The 18,186-nt window shown below is 39.1% G+C and overlaps 1 protein-coding gene, 1 non-coding gene and 1 pseudogene across 2 annotated transcripts in view; all 3 read left to right on the top strand.

Moving 5' to 3' along the window:
* The window catches only part of RARB (retinoic acid receptor beta), a 410,353-nt gene that overhangs the window by 134,377 nt on the left and 257,790 nt on the right, over positions 1–18,186 (top strand). The window lies entirely within an intron of this gene.
* Positions 5,682–12,382, top strand: LOC108287670 (annotated as a pseudogene).
* Positions 17,357–17,418, top strand: LOC119467916. The gene has a single exon (XR_005196549.1). It is a non-coding gene; the product is annotated as a U7 small nuclear RNA (small nuclear RNA).

Below are 18,186 nucleotides of genomic sequence, written 5' to 3'. Positions count from 1 at the left end.
AAAAAAAAAAAAAAAAAAAAAAAAAAAAAGCAAGGTCATGTTTTAATAGTTAACTGTTGATATATGTCTCATAATTTTTTCCTAGAATTTTTAGCTTTACAACCTTTGAAAAAAGCAAGGTCATATTTTAATAGTTAACTGTTGAGAATATATCTCATAATTTTCAATAGAAAAAACAGGATAATTGTCTTTCCTCAGTATGCTAATTGGAATTTACTTTTTTATTGACAGTTTAGAGAAGTTTCCATTCATAACATTATTAATGTTACATAAATTGTTAGGATCATCATCAGTTGTGGGAAAACCTCAATCAAGTTGTTTTTATGGGAGAGCTGTAAGATTTTGAGATAGTTTAAGTTTCTTGTATTGCAACCAGTGAGTCTGTCTTCACTGTCTTAGGATTAAGACATCTGAGATCAATGCTAGGTAAAAAATGGCACACTGGGTGTGTATGTATTACTGCAGTCCATTCTAACATCAAGACACCAACAAAAACCTTTTTTTTTTTTTTTAACCTATCTGAATGTCTGGTGGAGTATTTTTTATTCATTTTCATTTTTTAAATTTTATTTACTTATTTATTTATTTGAGACGGAGTTTCGCTCTTGTTACCCAGGCTGGAGTGCAATGGCGTGATCTCGGCTCACCGCAACCTCCGCCTCCTGGGTTCAGGCAATTCTCCTGCCTCAGCCTCCTGAGTAATTTGGATTACAGGCACACGCCACCATGCCCAGCTAATTTTTTGTATTTTTAGTAGAGACGGGTTCACCATGTTGACCAGGATGGTCTCGATCTCTTGACCTCGTGATCCACCTGCCTCAGCCTCCCAAAGTGCCATTTTTTAAATTTTTTTAAATGTTTTCAACTTTTATTTCAGACTCAGGTGGGTGCATGTTGTAGGTATGTTATGTGGGTGTATTGTGCGATGCTGAGGTTTGGGGTCTAATTGATCCTATCACCCAGGTAGTGAGCATAGTATCCAACACTTTTTCAGCCCTTGTCTGCCTCCCCTCCCGCTCTCTAGTAGTCCACAGTGTCTGTTCCTGCTCTCTTTATGTCCATGAGTACCCAGTGTTCGACTCCCACTTAAAGTGAGACTGTGGATGCAGCTGGAGGCCATTATCCTATGCAAATTAACACAGGAACAGAAAACCAAATAATGGCTTCCAGTTGCATCCACATTGCTGCAAAGGGCACTATTTTATTCTTTTTAGTGACTGTGTAGTATTCCATGGTGTGTATGTGCCATATTTTCTGTATCTACTTGGTGGTGCATTTAACTTTTATGCTACATTTGGAAAAATTCTTAAGAGTACGGGCAGTTCTACGTCTACAGGCTCTCAGCATCTCCAACCTTCATGCAATACATGGCACTAGCAGTCCTCAATTCTATGTCAACCACAACTACTGATTTAAATCTACACAGAAAGAAAAAAAATACTGTGAACCATATACACATATCCCACTAGACAGAAACTAAATGAATCCCCAGCTCAGCTCCCCCTAACCAGTCCACAGATAGGGGCTAAACTGAGAAGTATAACGCAGGCGATATCAAAGTACAAAAAGAACGCACTCGTAACTATTGAAAATACTATACTTTTCAATTTGTATACATATGACCATGTACACACTTTGCTAGCACCCCCATCTCCAGGTCTTGGAAGGGGTCTGCACAGTGAGTGGCCCAGAAGCTCAAGACTCCCTAACTTCCCTCTCAATCCACCTATCCCTTTAGCCTGGTTTGGCCAAAAGGAAGCATTGGCAAGAGATAAAAGAGCTCCTGGCTTTTGGATAAGACCATTTCATTCTCCAACCTAGGATGTGTAGTGCCTCCTACCTCTGTTAATCTCTTTTTTGAGGGGCATAGGGGGACAGAGTCTTGCTCTGTCACCTAGGCCAGAGTACAGTAACACAATCTTGAATCACTGCAACCTTCGTTTCCCAGGTTCAAGTGATTCTCATGCCTCAGCCTCCCAAGTAGCTGAGATTACAGGCATGTGCCATCATACCCAGCTAATTTTTAAATTTTTGGTAGAGACAGGGTTTCACCATGTTGTCCAGACCGGTCTCAAACTCCTGACCTCAAGTGTTCCGCCCACCTCAGCCTCCCAAAGTGCTGGGATTACAGGCCTAAGCCACGGTGCCTACCTACATTAATTTCTATCACTATACTGTTTAGTTTACTGATTGTCTAAAATATTTGTAACCACTTGCCCCATTAAATTCATTTTATGAGTCACCAAGATCCACTAGGCCAACTGGACCCTGACTTATATTTGTTTTTTGCTCAAAGAATATGCTCAGAAATATATTTCTAAATGTGGCCTAAAGATTTTGTACACATAGATGTCTATATAAACTTTTTTTAGACTTTTTTTTTATTGCATTTTAGGTTTTGGGGTACATGTGAAGAAACATGCAAGATTGTTGCATAGGTATACACATGGCAGTGTGATTTGCTGCCTTCCTCCCCATCACCTATATCTGGCATTTCTCCCCATGCTCTCTCTCCCCAACTCCCCATAAAAACTTTTCTTCATGAGGCACCTTGTTGAGCCCACAGGTTGATATAAGGTCCATTGTATCTATAGATCTTTATTATATATTTATGTACTTTTTATTCCATCTATCTAGAGGTAACGAGTGTAATTTTTCTCCATAATTGACAGAGCATGTAAAAGGTGACATGTAGTGTTAGAGGAAAGCCTTAATTATGGGTGAGCACAAACTACAACCCTCTAAAACGCAAGATAAAATAAATACATGCAATAGGGCCAAATTATTAAAAATGGTACAAAGTGAAGTCTGTAAATATTTTAAGCCAGGTCATCTACTAGGATTAAGGCAAGAAACAGAAAATGAAATTTTATTTAATTTGGAGAAGCACGCCTGGGGGAAATAATCTATAATTCAGAAATATCTGTAGAAGACAAAAACCAGGACACTACTGCTGCTGAAAGAGGATTCAGGAGAGGGAGGACAACAGATTTGGTCTTAGCATCATCATCAGATGGCAACAGTATTTTATGGGCATAAATGAGACTGCAGGCTGATGAGAGAACAGCACATTTGGTATTAGCAATTGACAGTAAAAGGAAAAGACCAAGCCATATACACTGGATTGCAAGGGACTAACAAATATGACAAGGACGAGATTTTGTACTTCTGTGACCTTTCTGTCCTTTTCTGCATTGGAGACATTTTAATAAATAGGACCGATGACTATAGGGAACAAATGATTTGAGTCCTAAAATTTGAGAAGGAACTCCAAGAAACGATCCAGTTAACCCTCTCATTGTACCAATGAAGAAGTGAGGGTTAGACAGAATAAATTATTCACCCCAGGGCATTTAGTCAAACAAGGTCCTCCGTGTCCCCTCAGAGTTTGGTGTATGTATAAATTTACAATTCTCTAAGTGCTGACTGAGGGAAAACTTAGAACTAACAGTTAAGTATTTGATTATTATCAGTGGTGTAAAAGAATATGACAGTTTTGCATCAATAAAAGGAATAATGTAATCATAGAAAATATCTTATTACAAGTGTTAGGTGCCTTCTCTCGTTGTGTTCTTGGTGCCCACCTTGTGTCTGGCACAGAGAAGGCATTAAATAAATAGGATCATCACTAAATGGATCATTGACTGATGACTAGGTGGTTGGTTGAAGAGGAGGGGAAGGAGGGAGGAAGGAAGCCAGGATGGGTGAGAGAGAACTTTCAAATGGGAAATGTAATCTCTTCCCTAATTTCCTGAGGAAGAATTCACTATGCCACTTCTGGGCCATGCTATCTCAGATTGAACACAGCAACAGACACATATTTTAATAATCTTAAACAGCAAAGACTTCATAACAGGTAATGTAATAAAGCTAGTCTCATTTCATGATCAAATCTCAAAGAGTTGAGATTGCCAAGCGAGCTGCCTAGAAGTGTCAATAGCATGGGGAATAACCATTTACCTACAATTACGAAGACCTCGCTGTCCATGCCTAAGTGGAGGGATAGCAAATTAGTGAAGAATCTGAATTATAGGACACGGTTTTATTGCCTTTAGATACATATAGGAAATGGGAGTAAGCTAATAAAACATTATCTAAGAGATCATTAGAGAAAACAATTTTTATTAACTGATAATAATTTCTCAACTGTTAGTAGAAGAATGCCTCCTACAAACTTAAGGCTATTCTGAAATGCTTCTCCGGTATAAAAACATTATCGGGGTACCTCTTTTACACTATGAATCATATGTGCAAACCTTTTTGTTTACACCATCCAGTCTGTCTGAATTTTCACAAATGCAGAATTAGTGGAATTAGTCTGAATTGATGAAGCTTTCTCAGATGTTATCTCAGTATGTTATCTTTCATACTACGAACCATATGTGTAAACCTTTACAACATTTTTGGGGTACCTCTTTTACACTATGGTATAAAAACGTTATCAGGATACTTATTTTACACTGTGAACCACAGATGCAAACCTTTTTCTTCACACCACCCAGCCTGTCTGAATTTTCATAAATGCAGAGTTAGTGGAACTAGTCGGAAATTGATGAAGCTTTCCCAGACACTGCTAATGTTGGAAACAGCAGGCATCCTATCGAACAATTAACTAGAGATTTTGAGAGTGTGTTACTTAGAAAAAGTTTCAGTTGAGCATGAGTTCCTCTAGCAAAGTGTGTCTGTCTTACTGAGAGTGTAATAATCTTGTTCACTTTTGAATTAATGAACAGAAAATTAGAGGAAGGTCTGCCACTTCTTTTTCTCTCTCCTCCCTCTTTATGTGTAGCTGAGTTCAGTCACCATCAGCACTAAATTTCATTCAGAGTTCCAGCCATCACGATAGCTAGTGCAGTTTTAGGTTAAGCATATTTTATCCATAAATTGCTATATTTGGTTCTCGAGTTATTATTGCAGTTCCTTGGGGTACATTTAAATCCACCTTATTGTAATAGATTATGGAATATAGTGGCTAATGTGTCTAATGTAAAATAAATGACTATAATGATTTATGATGCGACACTTCAATTTTATTGAACATAAGGATCATTGTACTAAAATGGATGGTGTATTGCTGGTTTAGCATAAAATACTGAATAACATATTCAAGAAAATGAATGGCTCGGCCAGTTCATAATATTCTGCCCCTTCAGCTGAGAGGTCTTTAATAAGCAAGAGTGTCATTACACGTGGAAATGTATGTGTAGGTAATCCATTATCTAGAACAATGACAGGGATCTGCTCAAGTCCTTATTAAAGAAGGAAATCTTGAGGAGAAAATGTAGAATTCCTTGGTCTTCCAGAAAGAATGATTTTCAGCCAACTGCATAGCCACTATAATAGTGTTTAGCAGAATTTAAGTGGCCCCACATTTAAAAATTATCACCTTGAAAAACTCTCATGACCTGTAAGATGGAAGGAAATTTCAGAAAGGTTCTGATTTTTTTCTGCATTGTCTCTGTGTGACAGTCCACTAGTCTTTTATTTTGACTCTCGTGGTGCTCAGCATGGATAGTAACTCAGGCATTGTCTTTCCTCGGGACTCCATGTTTATGTTTGAGCACTGAATAATTAGATTTAAGAAGACCTAATTTAGCCATTAATTCTTATTAACTGTAATATTAAAGATGATTTTCAGTAATATATTGGACCAATTTATTTGTGTTCTCAGACCTGGGGAGATGAAAGAGCATTCTTACATGGCAAATGATGTGTTTCGATTAATGGTGAAGTTTTATCCTCCGAAAAGTGTGGGGACATGAGGAATAAGGGAAGTGACATGCATGTTTTCTGACCGTCCTATCCTGGTGATCCTGAGATCCTGCCATCAAATCCTCGGGTCCTCCTGGGATATGGTTTAATGGCATAGACAATGCCCACACAATAACTAAATCCTTGTGGGAGTATCTTCATAGCATCCATTTCATTCCCTGGAAAGATAACTAGTTTCCCTTCTGTGGAATGGCCATGCTGAGACAGGGTAAGGGAGCTTGAGTGTTTTGAATCTGACGGCTGCTTTATGGGTAAGACTGTCATCAACTCCATTACCCAAACCCCTTTTCAACACATTCTTAGTTTATGCCTATTCTCTATCCCTTAGCCCAGACAATCTCATCTGACCAACCAAAATTAAAGAGCTGTCACGTACTACAAAAACCCGGGAACGAGGGTCTTTTCCTCACAGGCCTAAGAATTCTATTCAATATGATTGCATGCATGCATGGCAGTTTTGATTTTTTTTTTCTCCTCAATAGCAGGTTCAACACTGCTTGAAAAGACACAGGTCTTGATGCGAAAGTGATCTGATGATGAAGTGAATCCTGTGTTTGTAGAGTTAAGGAGTTTCACCATCCAGAAAAGAGAGATGTTCACAGTGGATTCTGTACTGTGTGAGCTGTAGACAGACAGACATTGATTTAGGATGTACTCTCAGGTCACTTCTTTTTATTCTTTTGAAAAGGTGATCTAGTCTAGAACTATTCATTAGAAAAAGTAACTAGCAATATCTGGAAGTCACAGCTTAATTTTGGTGGTCAAAACTTGCCGTGAATCAGTCTGTTTCTGGAACAGTGGGGACATTTTCTCTGTAGTCAACTAAAAATCGAAATGATAAGGACCATCTTTTTTGGCTAATGGATGTTTTCCTTTTGGATTTCTTGATACATCTAGACTAAGGCAAGATCTGCTAAGGAACCTCTGGCCCTAAAAGTCACCCCAACCTCTACAGTCTCCCCACATCCACTTCCTAATCTTTAGGACTCCTCTCCACAGTAAATTCTATGTAGCCACTGGAACATTGCCAGAATCTTTTCAGAAAGAATATTAGGGCATTTTCTTTTTTTCTTTGTACCTTCATTATTTTTCCTCAAAATATTATAGTAAATTAAAATGGTTCATAAGGCCTTAGCATCACCACATAAGATGCTGTTTTCTCTGCAGTAGTGCTCTCACACCAGCTTCAGTTTGAATCTCTGGCTGATCATCTTTGTAAATGATCCATGGTATTGGACTGCAGAAAAGGAGCTTACAGGGCCAGGACATACAGCCTCGAGTTTGGCCAATGAGAGTCCTTTCTGCTCTGACTCCATTACTAATTCACCAGTCCCTGACCCAGGATTTCCAACATTTTCCTTCTGCCATGTCCTTGTGTTTTGCTTTGTTCCTCACGTCACATAGTTATTTTATTGCTTCTAAATGCTACATCTCACTTCTAGCACCAAAGCGATATTTAGAATCCGGACTTCTATTTATGTGACTCCATAGGTAAAATTATTGATGTTAACATACCTCTCAAAAAAGTGCTAACGGAGCTTTTTGTGAAACCTGGGATTTACTTTTTTGTTGTTGTTTTTTTTTAACCAGAGATGTGATTTGGTTTCTTTCCCAGTGAACTCATCAACTACTGCTTCCTTCAGTCTTGTAGCATATAGTAAAACCCCAGGTAAAGCCTCAGTGTTCATCACTTAATCCCTTCAAAATACTTTGATTTACAGAACAGAGGATAGAACCTGGGAAATTTCGAGGTATCTACCCATTGATACTTAAATGTGCTCATTCTTTATATCCTTCTTCAAATTATAAGCCTACAAGTCATTCAAAGGAACTTTGCGTTTCCTTTTGGGAGCACTGTTTTTCCAAGTGGTCTAACCCCAGTGTGGAAATCTGTGTTTAACAAGCAGACTTCGTTCAGTACTTGGCACAATAAGTTTAGAAACCATCAGGGTTGTCATGTATGATTATTCCTGAGTTAAACAGGACAAATGACCCATTACAAGTTATGTGTAATGCATTCAGTCAAGTTGGGAACTTGACTAAAATGACATTGAAATATACAGGGAAAAACCATGATCATTTACTTGGATGGAGTGGTAAGGTACTGCTTCCTCCAAGCCAGAAGTAACTGATGTAACTAAATATTGGTGTTACATACTGTCTTTTTGTTGACCAGAAAAGTAAAATACCTAGAGGAAAATTTAACAGAGATCAAAATAAAAATTTTAAACTGTGCTGTCAGGCCAGGCTCAGTGGTTTACGCTTGTAATCCCAGCACATTGGGAGGCTGAGGTGGGCAGATCACCTGAGGTCAGGAGTTCGAGACCAGCCTAGCCAACACAGTGAAACCCCTATTCTACTAAAGCTACAAAAATAAGCCAGGCATGGTGGTGAGTGCCTATAGTCCCAGCTACTCGGGAGGCTGCAGCAGAAGAATGACTTGAATCCGGGAGGCAAAGGTGGCAGTGAGCCAAGATCGCGCCACTGCACTCCAGCCTGGATGACAGAGCAAGACTCCATCTCAAAAACAAAACAAAACAAAACAAAACAAATTATGCTGTCAGCCATTGTAAGTCTTGACTCTTTGATAGAAAGCTCAGTATTGTGAAGTTGTAACTGCTCCCCAGAAGAAGCTATGAATTCAATGTGATGTTCTTTAAAATTAAAGAGAGAGAGAGAGAGAGAGAGAGAGAGAGAGAGATGTTTGGGGAATCTGTAGAGGCAGGCAGAAGAAGGATAGATGCTAATTGGTGTGATGATTCTTAAGTTCATTTGAAAAAACTAAAAGATAATAGTTAAAGGAAAAAACTTTGTAGAAAAAGATGGAAAGACCACCATTTCATAAAATAAAATGCTTATAAGCAATAGCAATCCAAACAGTGAGTGAGTGGAGTAGCAAGATGAATAGTGCAGCATTGGGTCCGGAGGTAGTCCTAAATACATAGGAAAATTCAGTATACAAGGTGGGCATTGAAACGAGAGATGAAAACATATACTGTTTAATAAATGTTGGTGGGGGAGGGAGGAAAGCAAGTTCCTACCTTGTTCCTTTCACCAAAATAAACCTCAGATAAGCCATAGAGGCATAAATGATTGTGATGAAGAAAAAGTTGACACTGCCAAGTTCTAAAAGAATATGGGTCTATTTTATACTTAGGGAGAGAGGACCTTTTTAGGCATGACATGAAATGCAAGAGCCAGAAAGTAAAATACTGATCTATTTGACCAAAAAACAAAAGTAAGTTCTCCTCAAAAGTCAAAAGACAAACAAAGCAGCATGATATTTGCAACACCAAAGATCTGATTTTCTTACTGGCCAAGTACATTAATTTCTATATCAGTATATACATAGGCACACATATATAAATAGATACGTACCATTTTAATTTCTTTAAATAGATCCCTCATACTTACATACTCTGGAAGGATACAAACCACATGTTTTCCTTTGGGACAATCTTTTAATTAATAAAATTTTGTAATCGTATTTTTATAATGGCATAGGCATGCACTTGTATAAACAGAAACTAAAATCTGTTGATACTATATTTAACTCTTAATGGTCTGTAATTCAATGGTTCTTAGTCTTTTTGAAGACAACGATTCCTTTAAGAACCAGAAGCTGTGGCCCCAATCCTCTGATAAGTATACGTAAGTACAGTTACCCAAAATGCAACATGAGTTGGAAATCTCTGCTCTAAATAGTTCTTCTAAAGAGAGTTGATCAGTGATCTATTGCTGCATAAGAAACTAAGCACAAACTTAGTTGCTTAAAACAAGAACCATTGTTTTTTTTTATTTTATTTTTTATTTTTTGTTTATTTAACTTCAGGTGCATACTGTATCTGGCATTTCTCCCCATGTTATCCCTCCCCCCCCAACAGCTGCCCCCAATGTGTGATCCTCCTCTCCCTGAGTCCACGTGTTCTCATTGTTCAACACCCACCTATGAGTGAGAACATGCGGTGTATGGCTTTCTGTTCTTGTGTAAGCTTGCTGACAATGACGGTTTCCAGATTCATCCAAGTCCCTACAAAGGACATGAACTCATCATTTTTTATGGCTGCATAGTATTCCATGGTGTATATGTGCCACATTTTCTTTGTCTAGTCTATCATTGATGGGCATTTGGGTTGGTTCCAGGTCTTTGCTTTTGTACACAGGGCTGCAATGAACATACGTGTACATGTGTCTTTATAATAGAATGATTTATAGTTCTTTAGGTATATGCTCAGTAATGGGATTGCTGGGTCAAATGGAATTTCTATTTCTAGCTCCTTAAGAAATCACCACAATGTCTTCCACAATGGTTGAACTAATTTACACTCCCACCAACAGTGTAAAAGTGTTCCTATTTCTCCACATCCTCTCCAGCATCTGTTGTCTCCAGATTTTTTAGTGATCACCATTCTAACTGGTGTGAGATGATATCTCAATGTGGTTTTGATTTGCATTTCACTAATGACCAGTGATGATGAGCATTTTTTTCATATGTTTGATGGCCTCATATATGTCTTCTTTTGAAAAGTGTCTGTTCATATCCTTCGCCCACTTTTGAATGGAGTTTTTTTTTTTTCTTGTATGTCTGTTTTAGTTCTTTGTAGATTCTGGTTGTTAGCTCTTTGTCAGATGGGTAGATTGCAAAAATTTTTTCCCATTCTGTTGGTTGCCGATTTACTCTAATGATTGTTTCTTTTGCTGTACAGAAGCTCTGAATTTTAATTAGATCCCATGTGTCTATCTTGGCTTTTATTGCCATTGCTTTTGGTGTTTTAGTCACGAAGTCCTTGCCTGTGCCTATGTCCTGGATAGTTTTGCCAAAAGAATCATTCTAATGCTTATAATTCTGTGGGTCAAAAATTTAGGCAGGACTCAGCAGGTCCAGTTTGTCTGGGCTTCATGTGAGGTTGCCTACATGTTACTGGGGTCAGAGGATCCCAAAGGGTCTCATCTACATGTATGGGGCCCTGGTCCTATCTGTTGGCAGGGGTGCCTCAGTGCTCCTCCATTGGCCTTTCTCCAACAGAATATCCTGGGCCCAAGGCAAAAACATGGGCCTCAAGGCAAAAACAGAAGGAATGTGATCTCTGACGCTCTGAGCCCAGCCAACACACAGCCTCACTTTCACCACATTCTGTTGGTCAAAGCAAACCACAGGGCCAGCACAGATAGATGAGAAATAGGCCCAAGGTAGGAAGAATGGCACAGCCACGTTACAAAAGAACATGTGGGGTAGGAGGGATTGCTGTGGTCGTTATTAAAGAGCAGCCTACCACAATAGAGTTTTCTGAAAATATGCCACCTTTAGCAACAGATGTTGTCCATCTGTGCCTTAACATTCATACACAACAAAACATAGTAATCTAAGAGTGACTCTACACTATAATAGTAGCCTACTCAATTTAAATTCCCAAGGATTTTCTTGTAACTTATTCAGAATCTTCCAAAATGAAAACTATGAATGTATGCATGGAATAGGAAAGTAGATGCCATAACTTTGGCTTGTATATTTCATCCATTTTGATATGAAATATTTTCCATAACTTAGCCCTAGTTGAGGAACTCTTCAGAAAACCCATGCTGTCCTATGTAAGGAAGGGTCACACGTTTGTATGCTGGGCCTCTATGCCCACACCAAGATGAAGAGCTGGAGAAAAAACATAAACCATGGCCCTAAAATGGATGAATATAAGGATAAGATTTAGAAATTAAAGTTTTGATTTTCAATACCCAAAAAGACTTCCAGTTAAGTGCCATCAGCTTAACTGCCCATTTTTCTCCCTTCTAAAACACCATTGGCATCTAGTACCTCACTCTTAAATGACAATACACAATCAACAATCATGGAGCACATGAAGAAAGCTTCTGCTAAACTAGACAGCAAAAGTAAACAAGAGATGACACTCGAGGAAGCAGAGATAACAAAGCAAATGGAAGGAAATCATGAAAATCATTAATTTCTAGTCTCAGATAAATTAGAAGATACTGTGTATTATTAAAGAGCAGGTTCAGTCCGATTGCCTCCTCTCTGGTTCTCCTTGCCATCTCTTTCTGACTTCTGGAAATGTGGCTTCTTGTGTGGCTGCCTCTGATGGCATCACCAAGGTGTTCAGTGACATGAAGGTGCACAAGTTGTTGACACCAGAGGAGGTGAAGCAGCTCAAGAAGGTGGTACTGTTCTACCTGAGTGAAGACAAGAATGTCATCCTCAAGGATACAAGCAGATGTTTGTGGGTGATGTCAGCCAGACTGTCAGTGGTCTCTCCACCACCTCTGTCAAGATGCTGCCAGACAGAGACTGCCACATGCCCTCTATGATGCAACCTGTGAGACCAAGGAGAGCAAGGAGGACCGGGTGTTCAGCTTCTGGGCCTGAGTCTGCACCCTTTAAGAGCAAAATAATCTATGCAGACTCAAGGACACTATCAAGAAGAAGCTGACGGAGATCTAGCATGAATTACAAACAAACTGCTATGAGGAAGTCAGTAACAACACCTTGGCAGAGAAGCTAGGAGGCAATGCCATCATCTCTCTGGAAGGAATCCCTTCACCCCAGTTGCCAAACAGCTCCCCACCAAGCCCATATTTTTCTTCTCCCCTCCTTTCCTGACAGTTCTGGCCTTCCCAAATTACTTTTGATCTTCTGATTCCTCTTGGGTTGAAGTGTTACCAGAAAGGAGTCCTGATCCAGACCTCAAGAGAGGGTTCTTAGATCTCACGCAAGAAAGAATTAAGGATGAGACCACAGGCTACAAAGAAAGCAAGTTTTTTAGAGAAGTAAAGAAACAAAAGAATAGCTATTCCATAGGCAGAGCAGTGGCATGGGCTGCTCCGCTAGGGATATTTACAGTTATTTCTCTATTACATGCTAAACAGGGGGTGGCTTATTTATGAGTTTTCCGGGAAAGAGGCAATTCCCAGAACTGAGGATTCCTCCCCCTTTTAGACCATATAGGGGAACTTCTTGACATTGCCATGGCATTTGTAAACTGTCAGGGTGCCGGTGGGAGTGTCTTTTAGCATGCTAATGCATTATAATTAGTGTATAAGGAGCAGTGACAACAATCAGAGGTCATTTTCATGGCAACCTTGATTTTGGTGGGTTTGGCTGGCTTCTTTACCACAACTCGTATTATCAGCAAGGTGTTTGTGACCTGTACCTTGTGCTGACCTCCTCTCTCATCCTTGTGACTTAGAATGCCTTAACCATCTGGGAATGCAGCCCAGCAGATCTCAGCCTTATTTTACCCAGCCCTTATTTTAGATGGAGTCGATCTGGTTCAAACACCTCCGACAGAAGCAGACCAAGTACCCCCCAGGCACTTCAGTTTGGGGGGAGGGAATTTTTTTAACAACACCCCGACTCCTCACCTGTTCCTTATTCCTCTGCTGCCAACTTCTAACTGCAGTGGTGACTAGTGCTTGTCTGTTGAGTTGTGTGTATAAATGGAATGTTATGGAGATGAGCCCTCCCCATGCCACAGGTTCTTCTCCCTTTTTTCCTGATCATGGCCACTTATGTTAGCAGGATCAGTAGGGACCTTCAGGGTGGGGGTGGTGGGGGGAAGCAGAAAACGGGGGAAAAAAAGAGCTTTTGGAAATAAAGACAAAATTACCAAAGTGAGACAAGTTGTTAAAGGCAGATTTTCTTGTGGACTCAGTTTTAGCTAAATCCAAGATGAACAGATTCCAAATCACCTATTGAGACCATGCAAGAGAAGGTGAAGCTGACTTTGCATCCCCTGTCATCACCTACCTGAAGCATATATGAAGGAAGATAAGGAGATTTATTGAGGAAGCCTGGTCATAAGAATTCCTTAGAGTTACCAGTGTGTTCTTTGCTGCTTATATCCCCCGGGGAAAGTAAGGGGATTGCCCACTATACCCCAGAAGTGACGTGAGTTGACTTTTAGAGAAATACTCAAAGATGTTGCTGTATATCTCCTTAAAATTCTGAGGGGCAGTGTGACTGGTATCCACCTGGACCTGCTAAAGTCACAAGTAGGTAGGAGGCTGTCCGGAGCTGCCTCTAACAGTAGAACAAAGAGAGAGGGGTGCAGTGAAAGCTTGCTGCACCTCACCAATAGTTGAACAAAGGTTTACACTTCCTGAAGGTTGTGTTTGGAAAGGAACAGAAATTGAGTCACCCTGGAAAGACAAGATGTCCCCAGTTGTCTATTGAGACAATTGTCTAATTTAGACTATTTTTAATACCTGGAAATGGCCTAAGTACCTTTCATGGGTAGAGAAAAAATTTAAAATAATACGGTTGACAGGCATGGTATTAAAAATAAAATCTTTTCATGATTTACACCTTAACAGTCCAACTGTTTTTCAACAAACTAGTTACTTTACGGTGTCATCATTCTTTAGCACCTCCCTAGTGGATCTGTTGGCACCTTTTGTTGTTAGCCCCTGAATCTCTCCTGAAACACTGAGACACTCAGAAAAGTCACAACAAGCATCCTTTTATAGAAATGAAAATATTTAATAGGTAGGCTAGATGACTATATCAAGAAACTCTCAGAAAATGGAGGATAAAAAGACAAAGGGATTATAAAATTAGAGGGAGCAGGGAAGAGAGATTGAGATCAACCCAGAAGGTTTAACATTTGGCTATTAAGAATTACAGGGAGAACTAAGAGAAAATGAATGGGACAAAAAAGAATTTTTCTCAAAAAAGGAAATTTCCTAAGCACTGAATATCAAGTTTCAGACCAGAAGGGCACAGATGTCTACGTACAGTTACTGAAATTTTTTTTTAAAAGATTCACATCAAGCAACACTACTATAATATTTCAAAATTACAGATCCAAAAAAGGAGGGGGGAAAGTTATAATCAAAGTAATTTGGAATCAGAAAGATATCAGACTTTTTAACAGCTACATTAGAAGAGAGAAAAACAAAAAAGTAATATTTATATTATTGTGAGAGAAAACGACTATCAACCTAGAATCCTATACCTGCCAAAACTTTTAAGTTTGAGCATGAAATACTGACTTCTTCAGACATGTAAGCGCTCAGAGTGTTTCTCTCCACTGTACTCCTTTCTAATCTGATCCTTGAGGTTTGGCTTCAACCAAATTAGGCAGTTAACTCTGAAACAGAAAGGATTCATGAAACTAAGTGTCCAACCGAAATCAGAAATGTAAAGCAATATACAGATGAGGAGAAAAGATAGTCTCACATGACAGCTATATGATGGTTTTAGAAAGAAACAAGCTCAGATTGGATAAAAACAATGTAATTGGTACATTATCTGGTCTGGTTGACTATTGGAAAATAATACTAATAATGAAGCATAAGAAAGAAAATTAAGAGTAGGTGTATAAGCAAGTTTAAAAAACAAATATGAACTTGCAGAAAAATAAGCATTTGTATGAGAAATAAAACGTAAACATAGTACACTAGTTGGCTTTGCAGTAAATAATACATACTCGTAAACACTGTTGATTTAACAAAAACCTTATCAAGAATTGCAAATTACAAACATTTCTAAAATTAGAAAATACAAATTACAAATATTTCTAAAGTATTATTAGAAATATATATATATATATTTATTAAACGAGATAAGCAGAGGGATGGTATAAGAAAACTAATTCCTCTTATACCATGAAGAATATCAATATGCAAAGTATAAAATTGGTATGTTAAGAAATAGCAATACAAGACATTTGGCAATCTGGAGATCAGAATAAATGGCTGAGAGATTGAAGTGGTTGCCTCTAAGCCAGGTACAGTGGCTAACACCAGTAATCCCAACACTTTGGAAGACCAGGGCGGTTGGATCACCTGAGATCAGAAGTTCAAGACTAGCGTGGCCAACATGGCAAAACCCCATCTCTATTAAAATACAAAAATTAGGTGAGCGTGGTGGTGCATGCCTATAATCCCAGCTACTAGAGAGGCTGATGCAGGAGAATAACATGAACCTGGGAGGGAGAGGTTGCAGTGGGCTGAGATCATGCCACTGCACTCCAGCCTGGGCAACAGAGCAACTCTGTCTCAAAAAATAAAAGTAAAAATAAGTGGTTGCCTCTAAAAAGTGGAACAGGAAGGGAAAATATGAGAGTTCAGGAGTATTGGGAATTTTCTTAAATTGTTACATTTTAGCTGGGCACGGTGGCTCATACCTGTAATCCCAGCACTTTTGGAGGCTGAGGCAGGCAGATCACGAGGTCAGGAGATTGAGATCAATCTGGTCAACATGGTGAAACCCTGTCTCTACTGAAATATACAAAAATTAGGCATGGTAGTACATGCCTGTAGTCCCAGCTACTTGGAGGCTGAGGCAGGAGAACCACTTGAACCCAGAAAGCAGAGGTTGCAGTGAGCCAGGATCACGTACTGCACTCCAGCCTCAGTGACAGGGTGAGACTTTGCCTTGGAAAAAAAAAAAAAAAGTTTTATTTCTTTTGGCGCCATTTTAATTATGTATGTATATTACTTTGACAAAGAAATTAAAAGGAAACACATACTCATCATGTCTTGATTCAGTTCAAGCTAACATTATGTGTTGGTCACTTTGTTTTTTCAGATCAGTGTGAGCTGTGGAGAATGTGAAGATAAGACACACTTTGGCTTCCTGTTGGGGTGACTTAGGGACAGGGAAAGACAGGGATTAGAGGAGTCAAGAGCATGGGCTCTGGTGTTAGGTAGGGGTGTGTTTCAGCCCCCACCCATGCTGGCTGGCTGACCCTGTCCAACTTCTCTCTGCCTGTTTGCTCAGCTATAACACAGGAATGGTAATAGAACAAGCATATTATCTATGTTTGGTGGGAGGCTTAGCGAGTGGATGGATTTTCTGTGAGTGCTTTGGTGCATGGCACACACCAAATGTTCAGTAAACAGCAGTTCTCACTCTACTTTAGGTAACGGCACATCATGAAATTGTAAGCACAATGCTGGAAGGCCATCCTAAGTGCCTAGCAGGCAGAGCCCACGGATTTCTAAAAATTTATTCTTTTATGAAAATAATTGTCAGTTACAGGGCACTGATTATAAACTGGAAGGCTTTGCAGAAGCAATCCACTGTGTGAGAGACTTCTGAAACCCTGCATGTTGGCGTGTGTTTTCTTGGCTTCTGTCTCCTGCCTTGTGCATGTCAGGCCAGGTTTGGCACCTCATTACCTTTTCTTGGCTTCCCCAGTTCCATTGTGCAGTCACCTCTTAAGTTTTCTGCCCGAGGGTAACTGCTAACAGCATTCACCCCATCTTCTGGCTGTCAGCTTAAAGGCCACTGTGAGTTCACTTCCTGAGAGGGGCCCAGCTGGAGACCAAATAACCCAACCGAATTGCCAGAATTTCACATTTACTCTCTGCAAGGGCGGACAGGGAAACTGTTTCTGCCTCTGACAACCTCGTCTATTATCATCTCTGCTATATTCTCTTCTTGTATTGATTATTTTGTCACCTACATAACCAGAGAACAGTCCATGGGAAAACACAGAACGTGTAAAGCATTTAAATGCAGAAATTTTTTAGTAGTATAGTCATACATAAACTTTCAAAGTCTCATTAGTAAATGTCAATTTGAGTATTATTCAGCCGCTAAAACACAGGTTTTTAAAGCATACATAACAAGTGTTAGAGTTCTTTTAGAATTTGCCTAGTATGTTTTTCAGTTTTCACCAGGAGACACCCCCACTGGGAAGGGGAAAAAACACACACACAGACAAAGCATGCTATGATCTTAAGAGGAAAAGAGGAAATAAAATTATGTACTCCATATGATCTTATCTATGTAAGAATAAGAAAATAAAGACAACTGGAAGAAAATAAACCAAAATGCTCAGCGAGGTCATTCTGGGTTCAGAGATTTAGTAGTGTTTTTTTTTTTTTTTTCTTATACCTCTTCTTTTACATACATAATCTATTATTTTATGAGAAAGACATGTGCTTTCAAAGTAAATAGTAATAGCCTCAAGATAAATAACACAAATTTAATTCCACAAATACTTCAGTACCTGTTTTCTGGTATCATTTTAGGTGCTTTTAGAATTCAGGGTACGTGGTAAAAAAAATGTATTTTATTCATTTAGTATTTGTTTAATAGCTTCTTATTGTCATTTTTCCTTAGCAGATTTTAAACCTTTTGTGGGGAAAAATCAAATGTTAGACTTCTCTGTCCCACAACTGCCTGGCCCAATTCTTCTTTGATGTTAAATGCTCATAAATATTTCAGCTTTATAGGGGGATAGGAGTGATGTTCCTTTCTCTTTGCCCAACAACTTAAGATACTTGAAACAAATTCTCAACAATGACACTTGGACATTTAGGGCCACCTCTCTCGTTACCTGGAATTCCAATGAATTAATCCTAAGTTTAGTGCCAATTACCTAAAGGTTAATGTGGCCAAGCAATACCGGGAGAATTGGGTTTTTCCAAGAAATGGTCTGTATCACATTATGT

Source organism: Cebus imitator, unplaced genomic scaffold, assembly GCF_001604975.1.
Source record: "Cebus imitator isolate Cc_AM_T3 unplaced genomic scaffold, Cebus_imitator-1.0 Scaffold351, whole genome shotgun sequence".
Classification (NCBI taxonomy): Eukaryota; Metazoa; Chordata; class Mammalia; order Primates; family Cebidae; genus Cebus; species Cebus imitator.
Note: the sequence above shows the minus strand (reverse complement) of the source record. Positions and strands in the feature narration are given on the sequence as shown.